This window comes from Eulemur rufifrons, chromosome 6, assembly GCF_041146395.1.
Source record: "Eulemur rufifrons isolate Redbay chromosome 6, OSU_ERuf_1, whole genome shotgun sequence".
In the NCBI taxonomy this organism is placed as follows: domain Eukaryota; kingdom Metazoa; phylum Chordata; class Mammalia; order Primates; family Lemuridae; genus Eulemur; species Eulemur rufifrons.
This window is the reverse complement of record NC_090988.1, coordinates 51950115-51962887: the sequence shown is the minus strand read 5'-3', so window position 1 is coordinate 51962887 and position 12773 is coordinate 51950115. Positions and strand designations below refer to the sequence as shown.

Genomic DNA, 12773 nt, shown 5'->3' with positions numbered 1-12773 from the left:
TGTCACAGAAAGGACCTCTCTTTCCCAGGTCAGAGCTATGAACCTGGGCTGAGTAGTCACCAAGACTGACCTGGCCCTGCCCAGAGAGCAGAACTTAGTCTCTCAGAACATAAAAATCTCAGGCTGCAAATGCCCTAAACCAGAGTTTTAGGATCGCCTCACCCAAGACTTATACAATCATGGAATCCTGGAACAATCCAACTGGGATCTTAGGACTATCCCTGGGCTGCAGACTATTAACTCATAAAATGTCAGCAGCAGCAAAGTCCTGGAGGCATTCCATCCAGCCTCCCTTCCCGAGCCATGTACTGCCAGTGACAGCCCCTCGCTGGAGGGCTCAGCAGTCCCCCCAGAGCCACAGGGACTGCAGGCAGGCCACCCTGAGAGTAGCTCCTGCTCCCCTCCCCCACTGGCACCCACAGATTCTCCCTGGAACAGGCAGTGCCAGCCAATGTCCCCAGGACCCCTGGCTGTGCCTCATCCTCTCCCCCTCCGGCTGACATGTGCAGGCCCCTCCCAGGAGCCTAATGATTCGGTCACAGGGACCAGGCTGGCTTTCTTCTGGTGCCTGTCCCTGGGTTCCAGGGCTGGAGTGGATGGGGGTGGGGGGTCGCCAACTGGATGAAAGGGGAGGAAGAGGAGGAAGCAAACTCATCTCTGCCCAGTTCTTGCCCTCTGAAGGAATGGGGAGCAATGATTTATTTCACTTATTTATGTAAATACCAGTCGTTATACAAATAGGCTTCCCATGCAGGTCTTGGGGATGGGAAGAGAAGCAACTCCTACCCCAAAGGACTCTTTCTCCTCCTTCCTCCCCTTGACCTCCACCTTTCCAGCCTCCCCTCCCCCGTCCCCTCCTTGCACCGATGTGCTCCAAGGACACCCACTACCCAGCTCGCCCACCTCGGAGTCTTTGCTCAGGCTGGGCCCCCTGCCAGGAGAGCCCTCCCCACACTCCAATCCAACTCCACCCATCCTAACAAACGGACCCTGTGCAGAGCTTGGCGAGATTCCCCCCAGAAGCCCATTGCCTCCTCCCTTGGTGCTCACATCGTCTGGCAGAGCTCTCGGGAACGATCACAGGCCCCGGTGCTCTGTAATTATCTGCTTCAGTGGCTCGCCCACCAGACTGAGAGCCTCCCCGCGTTCAGACTTCTCATCCACTTGCCCAGGCTTTTCTGCAGACCCACAATGTCTGTGGCCCTGCACTGGGTGATGGGGAACACAGATACCCCAGGCCCTGTCCCCGCTAGAGGAGTCACCGTGTAGGGGACCTATGCCCCCTGCACTGGGCCTGGCACCAAGGAGGTGTCCGTTGGTTTGTCAGTCAAAAAGCCAGTTAAATGCAAGAAAGATGGAAAGATAGAACCAATCAGCGACTCTTAAACCACACAACTGCAGCGTCACTTCTGAGCCTGGTCTGAATTCTTCCTCTGAATAATAATTAGCCTTTTCCCAATTTACAGAAAAAAATTAAGTTACTAAAAAAAAGTCTCAATTAGGTACTTTTCTCCCACAAATTTTTCTTAAACCTCTGATATTTGCTTGCACATTTCTGTACCGGATCTAGTGTAAGATGACCTCAGACTTAGCAAAGGAGACTAATGTCATCACTGTCATTAACATTGCTCCTCTTCACAGTACTCTGCAAACAGCAGAGTGTCTCGCTTCCAGGCATGTCTGAGAACCTGGGCCTGAACTTTTCTTCCCCCTTTCAAAATGTCCAGGTCTCCCTTTGGTGACCAAAGAAAACTGGCCCTGTTGGAAAGCAGGAGCTGGCTGGCCCACCTGGAAGTTTCGTGCCAATTCCACCACTCAAGGCCTCTAATTCCACCATTTGCTACTCATTCCTTTGGCTGAAGCATTGCTTCCTCTATAATTCTCTCTTAAAATACAGATCTTCCCTGGAGTTGGGAGCCCATTAAACCCTCAAATTGGAGGTCATGGAAACTTAGCTTATTACTGGCTCTAGAGAGGCAGTAAATCATAGGGGTTCTGAACACGCCAGCCTGCCTGGCTTGAAACCAGCCCTGCACTTAACTGAGAAAGTTTCTTAACGTCTCTGTTCCTCAGTTTCCTAAGTTACAAGACGGGGATAATAACGTCACCAACTTCATAGGCTGTCACGAGGATTAAACGAGCTAATGCAATATAAGGCCCTTAGACAAGTACCTGGTACGCTACGCTAAGCAGGAGACAACTCTACTCAGAGCTTCAGTTTTTTCTTGTCCATAAAATGGGACAATAATCCCTGCTTCTCCTGCCTTTTTTCATAAACGTGTAGAGTGTCGTCCTCACGGAAGAGGCAGACATTAGAATCCAGTCGGCTGCTCTCTGCTCCCATCTCTAACTCCTTTTTCCCTCCCTTCCTTTCTTTCTTCTTTCTTTTTTACCTGGAAGAAGGTACCGGTGGCTGTGAGCTGGGTTCCTGGGGGTGTCCTGTCCACAAGGCAGTGCTGTCACTTCACTGGGCGAGCTGAGGGGACAAGGGGACAAACCCAGTGAGATCATTCACCAGTCTATCCTACCTTCTACCCTCCCAACTGACCCTCAGTGAGCCCCAGCCCATGCCCTCCCCGTGATGGGTCACACGTGGTCCCTGCTCTGGGAAAGCCGTGAAGCTGGCGGGTGAGCCGAGAGGACACGTGTGATCCAGTCCTAGGCCGTGAAACCCATCACATGCAATCCCACCTCTACACATGCTGCCCACACACCAGCCCGGGCCCAAACCCGGACAACCTGCTCCCTGAACCACTCTCGCCCCCTCCAGGAACCACGGAAACAGGATCCAAAGCTTGGCCACCCTGGGGGCAGAGGCCCTTTTGTGCTGCCCAGGGACCTGCTTCTCCGAGGTAGCTGCCAAACCAGCTGTTCTTCTAAAGCAGCCGCTGAGGGAGGGCTGGTGGGCCGGAGGCAGGATCTGGGGCACCACAATTATGTGCCTGAGTTCTGACTCATGCACCGCCTCCCCCACCACCATCTCCTGCAGCCAGCAGGGCAGACCCCATCCAGGAACTGGGAGAGGAGACGGTACCAACCGGCCATGGGGGAGGAAGCAAGGGGAGGGGGCTTCAGGTCAGCACTGCAGGCTTCAGAAAATGCTGCCACCTTGCCTACTAGGGGACCCTGAGGCTGGGGCCAGGGGCCTACGTAAGTCACACAGAGGCAAAGGCAGAGCAAGCGTGGGGACCCAGGCCTCCTGGTGCCTTGCAGACCCAAGGCAGTGGTGGCTCAGGCCTGGTGCCCAGCCCAGGGCGGTGCCAGCACGAGAACTCTCCCCAACCCACTGACCCTAGAGCCACACACCAGCAAGAAATGTGCCAAGACTCAGCCTCAGACCAGAGGTGGACAGAGCTGGGCTCAGAGACAGTTTGGAAATGACGTCAGCTACTGAGAGATGGGAACCTGGGGCACCTCCAGTCCCGCCTCTCTGCACCTCCAGTCCCCAGGTTTCTCACAGTGTCCTGGATGCACAGCACATTACAGTTTATAAAACATATTTATTTCCTTTACCTCCCACAATGATCCTAAGGCCTAAGTGGCAGAGGAAATACAAACAGACCAGGGCTTCTCAAACTTTAATGTGCACACAAATCACCTGGAGATCTTGTTAAAATGCAGTCTGACTCAGTAGGTCTAGGCCGGGGCCTGAGAATCTGCATTTCTTCTTTTTTTGTTGATGTTTTGTTTTGTTTTTGAGAGTCTGCATTTCTGACAAGCTCCCAAGTGATGCTGATGCTATAGGTCCATGGACCACAATTTGAGTAGCAAGGACATAGTGGGAGCTGGAGCCAAACTACCCAAGTTAGAATCTTGGCAAGTTCTTACTGTGTAATCTTGGGCAAGTTACTTAACTTCTCTGTGCCTCAATCTCCTTATGTATAAAACAATAATATTAATAATAATAAAACCTACCCCCAAGGGTTAGTGTGGGTATTATATTAGCTACCACATGTAAAACACTTAAAGTGATTATTATTTCAAATTTTAAAATGGGGGCTCTGAGAGGTAGACACACCCAGCAAGGCACAGAGCCAGAATTCAAGCCCAGATCTCTCAATGCAAATCCTGCTGCATGAAATGTCACAGCCAACAAGCCCTCCCCGCATCAGACAGACGTGGATACTGAGGCCCAGAGAGGGGCAGCCAACTGACACCAGAAAGTTGGTGTCAGAAATCAAAGTCCATGACTCCAGCCCAGAGCTCTTGCCACCACCCCTCGCTCCCCTGTCAGGAAGAGAAAGTGCCACACAGTCTCCCTGAGTGGTCTCAGCTGTGCTGTCAGCCCCGTCTGGGCCGGCAGCTACCCTGGAAACCAGATGTGGGGATGGCTGGATGGTGGCCACCCCCGTCCCCATCCTGGCCTCTCTAGAGCCCCTGCCCACCAGGCTGGGGGAGGCAGAACCGATCACATCCTCCTTCCAGTCCCCACCTCCTACCTCCAGCCTGTGCCCACTGCCCAGGTCTCAGGGTCACCCAGCTGGGGTGGCAGGCTGAGGGTGACACGCTGGGTCTGGCTCCACCCCCACCTTGGCTTCCCAGCACAGGGCCAGTGGGAGCCTGTGAGTCACTTGAGGGAAGTGCTGGGCCCCAAACAGGAAGTGGCTCTTCAAGCAGAAACCCCCTGCAGGATCACCCAGGGCCCTGGTAGCTCAGCAGTAGGAGCTGGTGAAGGAAGGGAGGCTAATTGGGACATAGCAACACTTATCCTGATTTTACCTGACACTCTGCAAAACCTGGCCTGAGGACTTCTCTGCTGTGGACTGGCTGTGTGATCTTAGGTAGATTAGTGCCCTCCTCTTAGCCTCACTTTCCTCATCTGTAGGATCACGGCCTGCACTAAAAGTCTGCTATGGCCTGGCTGTCCACAATGAAATGCAGGATTGGAGCAAGTGAACATAGGGCTTTAAATGAATGAACAAATGCATATATGAATGAAATGAATGAGCGAATTACGACACCTAGATTTAAACTTTAGCTGCAGCACAAGATCTATTATTTCTCAACTGTTAATTATATGATAGAGATGTCCTCATCGGCAACAAGACATAACCCCTGGACCACCCTTAGATAGGGGAAAGGGGCCACCACCCTGAGCCCCATACATCACAAACACAAACTCACAAATAAATTCATTAGGGAACATACAGGAGCCTCTGTCATGCAATATCCATGTGACCTATAATCCTAAACATCCGCCCCCCTAGCACTGCTCAGGCCCCACCAAAACTCTTCTCCATCCCTTGAACTTGAAGAACAAAAGGTAATTGTGTTCAGATGCCATGAAGGTCTGTGCGCTGTGTTGCTGCTTTGGTGGGGGCGGGGGGGGGGGCTCTCAGAGGTGGAGGGGGGGTGGTGGCAGGGGGCAGAACGGCAAAAATGTGTAAAAGGGAGACAAACTAACGTGTCAAATTCTTTCTCTCTGATAGCAACGTGTGATGCTTCTTACATAACCAAGTATCTGTATCTCAGTATTGCTGAGCAACCTTTTTTTTCCTTGGCATTTCTTTCTGTTCCAATAGTGGTTCTAAAAGTACTCATCAATTAGTGTAGTATTCACAGAATATGCACATGGTGGCTGAAGAACATCTTAACAACCCATATTACTCAAATTAACATAACATGAAGTGTGACACTAATTCTTTACATTGGCAACGAGATGGACATTGAACACTAGTTTCATTTTTGTAAAATCTTCAAAAATGGCCGGGCACGGTGGCTCACACCTGTAATCCTAGCACTCTGGGAGGCCAAGGTGGGTGGATTGTTTGAGCTCAGGAGTTCGAGACCAGCCTGAGCAAGAGTGAGACCCTGTCTCTACTAAAAATAGAAAGAAATTATATGGACAGCTAAAAATATATAGAAAAAATTAGCCGGACATGGTGGTGCATGCCTGTAGTCCCAGCTACTCGGGAGGCTGAGGCAGGAGGATCACTTGAGCCCAGGAGTTTGAGGTTGCTGTGAGCTAGGCGGACGCCACGGCACTCTAGCCCGGGCAACAGAGTGAGACTCTGTCTCAAAAAAAAAAAAAAAAAAAAAACTTCAAAAATATGGATTAATATATCATCTCTATTTAATATTTTATTTTAAAATCTGATATTCATTAATTAAGATGTATATTGTTTTAAGTTTAATAGATAATTTTATAGAATAAAAAATTTTTGAAAATATAAACTTTCCTGCATTTACATTTACTTTACATTTTTGATGGACATATATTCAGATTCTATAAACTTTAAATACAATTACATTTTACTTTTTATCCTTGAGATCACTGCTATCAGAACACAAATGACATGAAAATCTTGATTATAACAATGCAATTAGTGATCTTGCTAAAATGAATACAATAAAATACATTTTATGGAATAAATAAATTATAATGAATTGTAAGTCTTATTACTCATCTGAACATCACTAGCCCAACAACAAAACACCCAGCTATGTGCAATAATTAAATTCAGAACGTCTTGATATTTTGTCACTTGCAGTTATATAAAACTATAACTTTACACATGTATTTCAATTTATGCTATGAAGGTATATTTGTCAAGGTGGGAAAATCAAACCTATTTTATTTAATAGTTCCCTGGCTTGCTTTATAATCTTTAAATATCTGACAAAGATATAGGGTCTCTATTTGTATTTTTGCTCTGGGCTCTGCAATTTAGGGGCGGGACTGTCCACTCCCCACCACTCACATCTGCGGGGCCCAGGCCACCTGTGGGGGTCGCTTCACCTCTGGGAGCAGCAGCTGGTCTGACAACCAGCCCTGCCTTCCCCAGGGCCGTCCTTAGGAAATGCTCCACACACGGAAGGTCGTACGCTTATGCCCCTATGTGGCAGTATCTCCAGAGCGGTAAGCACGGCCATTCCCTCAGGGGCCGTGACCGCGACTTCACTGGCCTCTCGCACAGACCCAGCATCCCTTAAAATCCCTTCAACCCCACCAGAATCTCACAGGGGAGCCAGGTGATGAGGGTCTTCCAGCCCAGGCTCTTGTGACCACTGTCCTGCTGCGGAGGGAGCTGGCTGGGATTGAGGGAGCCTGGGAACCTCTGCTGCACCAGGCTGGCAGCCCCCTGGCCACCAGGCCGGGGAATGGTCCTGGCAATGGTGGCCCCACAACTATTTTTCTCCTCCTCTGCACCCCTCCCCAGTCCCCTCCCCCACCCCTGCACTTGCCCCCTTACTCTGGACCTACTGGTCCCAGTGACCCCCTTTGAACTAAAGCCACCAAAGTGCACCCTTAGCCCCCTGACATCTTCCACGGGAGCTTCCAGAGAGCAGGAAGCGGGTTCTGAAGGGGAGAGGAGTAGAGGAGAGAGCAGGAGATTGAGAGCCAGGAGACGGGGGCCTAGTTCTGGCTCGGCCACTGGGATGCAGGTCAGCATCTTCCTTTGTCATGGGGACACTGCAGCCTGCCCAGACCCCTCCGGGGATGATGGGGAGGACGCAGTGAGCGGATGTGGCAGGGCTTTGTGAACTGCACGGTATGGAACGGATGCCATGGGGGCTAACCCCCTTCTCTCTCGTGCTTCCTGTAGGGCCGGGAGCAGGGCTCAGAGCTGCTCTAACACTGCCCGCCACTTGCCAGGGCTGCCAGCCCTCCCCATGCGGCCAGGGCTTCTGTGTACATCGCCTCGCTCCTCTTAGCCTCCAGCGCAGTAGGGATTCTACAGACGGCAAACAGGCGGGGGTAGGGAGGCGTCTCTCGGATGCACAGCCCAGACGACCATAGGTCTGGTCACCAACACACGTTTCCTGAGCTCTCCTGTGTGCCCACTGGACAGCAGGGGCTCCCTCTGGAGAGGCCCACGGGCGGACGGTGTAGACAGAGGCACCAAGCGCACCATGCAGACAAAGGAGAGGAAGTGGGAGGGCCTCAATGGTGGATCAAAGCTGCCTCCGGGCCTCACCCCAGCCTAGCACAGGGCTGGACCCACCACAGGCAGCAACGAACACCCAGGAGTGTGCAAACTTGTTTCCCTGGCACCCATTGCCCCAGCCACTTCCTGCCGCCTCCTGGGCAGGGCAGGGCTACAGACTTTTTGGACCACTTCCTCCTCTGGGACCACCACCCCACGTGCACCCCCACCCTTGGGGTCTGTGGGTTTTCTAGGCCTCGGGATAGGGCATGGCCTTGCAACGGACAGGACATTAAACCTGATGAAAGCAGGACTGTACCCTTCTGAGCACAGAACCTCTTATATAGTCGATGCTCGATAAATGGGTGCCAGCTGAGCTAATGAGTTGACAGCCGTGGCTGACCGCTCTGGCGCCTGACCCGGTTCATCCCGACCACTGGGGTCTTAGCACAGGTTCTGAATCCAAGAGGAGTCACAGCATTGCTGATAAAGGGTAAGTGGCTCTCGTAAGCCACCACAGGGCTGCGAGCAGGTCCTGGCCCTCTCACTTCCATCCCTTTGCTGCGTAACCACAGGAAAATCACTTCACCTCTCTGGGCATCGGTGGCATCAAGCAGGGATTAGCACCACGTTGAAATCACCTGATTTTAGGTGAACACATACAAAACTTTGGTGAATAACACGGGGCACTGAGGCTCAGGGAAGGGAGGTGACTTGGCCAAGGCCACACAGCAGGTGATGGAGTCTGGACTAGAACCCGGGCCCATCATGCTCTGCGGTGGGGGTGGACTCCAGAGGCCTGAGGGAGAGGCCAGATCATGAGTGACATCTCACAGGGGACAGGAGAGGAGGTAGGGCAGGTGCCATCAGAGCCAACCCAGGCTGACAGCACCCATTAAAGTCACATAGTCAGAGTCCTAGGATTTGGTCAGCACAGCCTGGAAGGACAACTTGTTTATTCTTTCCTGGGACGTGCTGACCAGCACAAGTTCCCAAGTGATCCCTGAGCACCTTCTATGGAAAAAGCCCCCCAAAAGGCACAGCAGGGTGGGCTGGGAAGAAAAGTCAAATTCAGTTCAGGTGGGGACAGGCTACAGGGACCTCGATTTCCTCCTCGGTGTTGGATGCTTCCACGGCCTGACCCACCCCCTGCTCTTCACTGACACCCGCTGGGCTGGGGAGGGAGAGCCTCGGCAGGGCACCAGGGACGCCTCTCGGGCTGGGCTTGACCCTGGCGGGTTGGAGATGGCGCCCAAAACCAAGGGGCACACAATGGGGGCGGGGCCGGGTCAGCCTGGGAGCTGAGAGAGGAGGACCTGGGGCTGGGGGAGCAGTGGGGGCACAGGGCAGCGCTCAGAAAGTACTGCCGCGTGCTGACCACACAATCCCAGGGTCCCCCTGCTGCACATCCCCTTTGTGATAGCTGTCACTTGCTGCTGCCAGTTCCTGGGCAGTCAGCACCTCATATGATCCCCATGCTAATCCTTTGAAGCAGACTGTCGTGCTCCACCCACATCCCCTGGGACCCCTTTACCATTTGGGCATCCTGGGTTGTGCTGTCAGTCCCAAGACCCAGCACTTGGCTGTGTGGGGGTGGACTGCTGTGGGCTGTCCCACAATGCTTTGCCCGCAGGCATGGCCATCCCCCAAGGCAGCCCTTCACCAATGACTGCAGGGTGGAGGTATAGATCCTCCAGCATCCTTGCCTAGGGCCAACCCTAGGGTGTGACCTGCACTGTCCCCAGAGCTCCTCTGTCCCCTCTGTGGGACTTGCTTGAAATTGCCTCTTGCAGGCCGAGCGTGGTGGCTCATGCCTGTAATCCTAGCACTGTGGGAGGCCAAGGCGGGTGGATCGTTTGAGCTCAGGAGTTCGAGACCAGCCTGAGCAAGAGCGAGACCCCGTCTCTACTAAAAATAGAAAGAAATTATATGGACAACTAAAAATATGTATAGAAAAAAATTAGCCGGGCATGGCGGCACATGCCTGTAGTCCCAGCTACTCAGGAGGCTGAGGTAAGAGGATTGCTGGAGCCCAGGAGTTTGAGGTTGCTGTGAGCTAGGCTGACGCCATGGCACTCTAGCCCGGGCAACAGAGTGAGACTTTGTCTCAAAAAATAATAATAATAATAAAATTTAAAATAATAAATAAAAGAAATTGCCTCTTGCTTCTCCTCCTTCTCCTTCTGCTTCTACTTTCTCTATTCCTTTAGCAGTTTTTTTCCTGGAAAACTTCCTAATGAATCACTCTTACATGAATCCTGGTCTCAGGGTCTGTGTTAGGCCCTCAGACACCTGTGAGGTAGGGGCTATTGATTTTCCCATTTCAGAACATGGGAAGCTCAGAGACATAAAATTTACCAGGAAAGATCCCCCATCTGGCAGCTGCAGAGCCCCTCTCCTTGCACCCCACCCCTTCATCCGCTGCCAGCATCATCTGAGCCTCTTTACGCCCCAAATGCTGCTGTCTCCTCCTGGCCATCTAGCCTAACTTTCCTTCCTTCTTTTCCTTTTTTTTTTTTTTTTTTTACTGGAGGCAAAGGAGGAGAATCTGTGGATGACCCACAGGGGATGACTAAGCCCTCAGAACTCGGGTTGGCTCAGACCCTGTTTTGGTCAATCCTTGCGAATCAGGGCGGGTCTGACACTCTGGGAATGCAGGGAGACTTCAAACCAGCTTCATGAAAACAAGTTGTAAAAACACTGGCCGCCACTCCTAGAGATAGGCTTGGCTCCATGCAGCAGGGTTGAACAAGTTCACCAGCAGGGAACACACAGCAGGAGAGACTGGGGCGAGACCCAAAGGGAGAACTTCCCAGTAATTGGGAGCTGGGCCGAGGGATGGGGTTGGGCTCGTCCTCTTTGGAAGCAGCCCATCAATGTCCTGACCTTCCCAGGCCTTTCTTGTTTGAAGCATCAATGAGGCAGCCTCGGTGAGCACTGAGGAAAAAAACCGCAGAGACCAACCCCACCCTGCCTCAAGCTTCAACTCCTGACCCGGAACGTGGTTTACGAGGATGCTTGGAGTTTGTGGGGCCTCCGCCTCCTGGGATCCTCCCCACGCCCCAGTGTGGTGGCTGCCACTCTGCAGACCTGAAGACGATGGCCCTGGAGCCTGGCAGAGGTCAGGGCAGGATGAGGGCTGCCCACCCTGGCACCTTCTCCGCCCTCTGCCCTCCACGGCCAGCCCTCCCACCCTGGCAGACGACTACAGCAGGTGTCTGGGGACCGGCTCACTGCCCCTCCTCCGCCTGCATCTCCTCTCCAGCCGGCAGTGAACAGGCCTGGGTCTCACCCAGTTCCTCTCCTCCACACCTTTCCAGCTAGCCTCCCTTTCTCTCCTTCCTTCCCATCCAAACTTCTGACGGAGTGGTCCACACTCACGTCTCCTCTTTCTGCCTCCCTCCCGCTGCTACACCCACCGCCCTGTTCCCACTGAGTTCAGCGATGGCTTCCACGAGGGTAAATCCACTGGACACTTCTCAACGCTCAACTGACACTGGAGACTGCACCCTCCTTCTAAAAAGCTTTGTTCAACCTGCAAAGCTTTTTCAGCTTGCCCTCACCTCACCTTTCCTTCCCCGGCTTCCAGGATGCCAAGTGCCCGGATGTTCAGCCCCTTCCCTGGCCCCGCCTCCCAGCCCTGGCTGGCTCCTCTCTCTGCCCTGCCTGAGTGCTGCTGCTCTCTCTCCTGAGCCCTCTTCCCCTCCCTTGCCCTTCACACCTCCTTGGCGATATCACCCAATCCCGCGGCTTCAACCACCCGTCTCTGCCCAGACCAGGCTCAAGACCCAAGTACCCTACGACCCTCCGGCCACCTGCCCCCGGACACCCCACGGGAAGCTCACACCCACGGTGGCCAGATGGGAGCTCATCACCTTCCCCAAAGCCTCCTCCTCCCCCTTTTTGCTCACCTCGAGGCATCTCCAATCTCCTCATCCCCCAGGCCTGGAAAATGAGAATCACCCCCCATGTCCCTCTTCCTCAAACCCCCAAATCCCATCTGACACCAAGGCCTGCTCCGTTCTCCACCTCCTTCCCCTCCTCTCCCACCAGACATCTCTGGAGTCCCAGCTCCAACTCCTTCCGCCGGAGGACCTCCCTGCCGCTCCTGCAGACTCAGCTGTGAACTTGTTTTCATGTGCCCTGTACAGCCACCAGCCCAGCTGCCATGCCAGCGCCCAGCCGCACAGCTCACTGCCCGGGCTGGCTCCAGCAGGCAGGGGCAATGTCTGATCTGACCCTGGGTCCCCAGCACCCAGCTCAAGCTTGGCTTGAGAGGCCCGTAGGGAGGTTTCTCAAATCTGGGAACTTGTATTTCTGCTGAATTTGCCCCAGTGGTGAGGTCTGGCTCTTCCCTCGGCCCACAGGCCTCTCGGGCCAAGGGCTGTCTCCTGGCTTGGCCTCTCCTCGCACTTGGCCCCTTCTGGTGACACTCTCACCTGCCTGCCATTTACAAGGAGATACCACGTGGGACCTAGAGAGAGCCAAAGGTCACCTGCCCCACACACAGGCAGACGTACAAATATACACAGAGCACACAGTCACAGGCAGACATGGGTGACATAGGTGGACACGCTGGCACAAGCACACTGGCCTATGAGGTACATGCAGACATGCAAAGACAGGCCAACAGGGGACATGAGCATCCTGGAAACAGCATGGACTTGGGCCATCGCGGAGTTGCCGGCTCCAGGGGTGAAGGTCAGCTTGGCCAGGGCTCTGGGCAGGGGCTCAGGGAGAGGCAGCAACAGCTCCAGGACAGCCCAGTCTGGTCCATTTGGACCCTGAGGCTGTAATCAGAGTGGGGAGGCCGTGTTGCAAGAGGAGAAGGTGAGGGGTGCAGGGCCATTCCCCTCAGATAGGATGGGGGCAGAGCAGGCGGCCACTGGGTGTCCTCTGGCCCTG

At 53.5% G+C, this 12773-nt stretch overlaps 1 protein-coding gene across 1 annotated transcript in view; it reads right to left on the bottom strand.

Annotated features, from left to right (window-relative positions):
- Window positions 1-12773, bottom strand: part of GDPD5 (glycerophosphodiester phosphodiesterase domain containing 5) — an 84190-nt gene that overhangs the window by 50104 nt on the left and 21313 nt on the right. Inside the window, exon 3 of the mRNA XM_069469238.1 lies at window positions 2394-2476. The gene's annotated coding sequence lies outside the window, so the exon portion shown is untranslated. The remainder of the gene's footprint in view (window positions 1-2393; window positions 2477-12773) is intronic.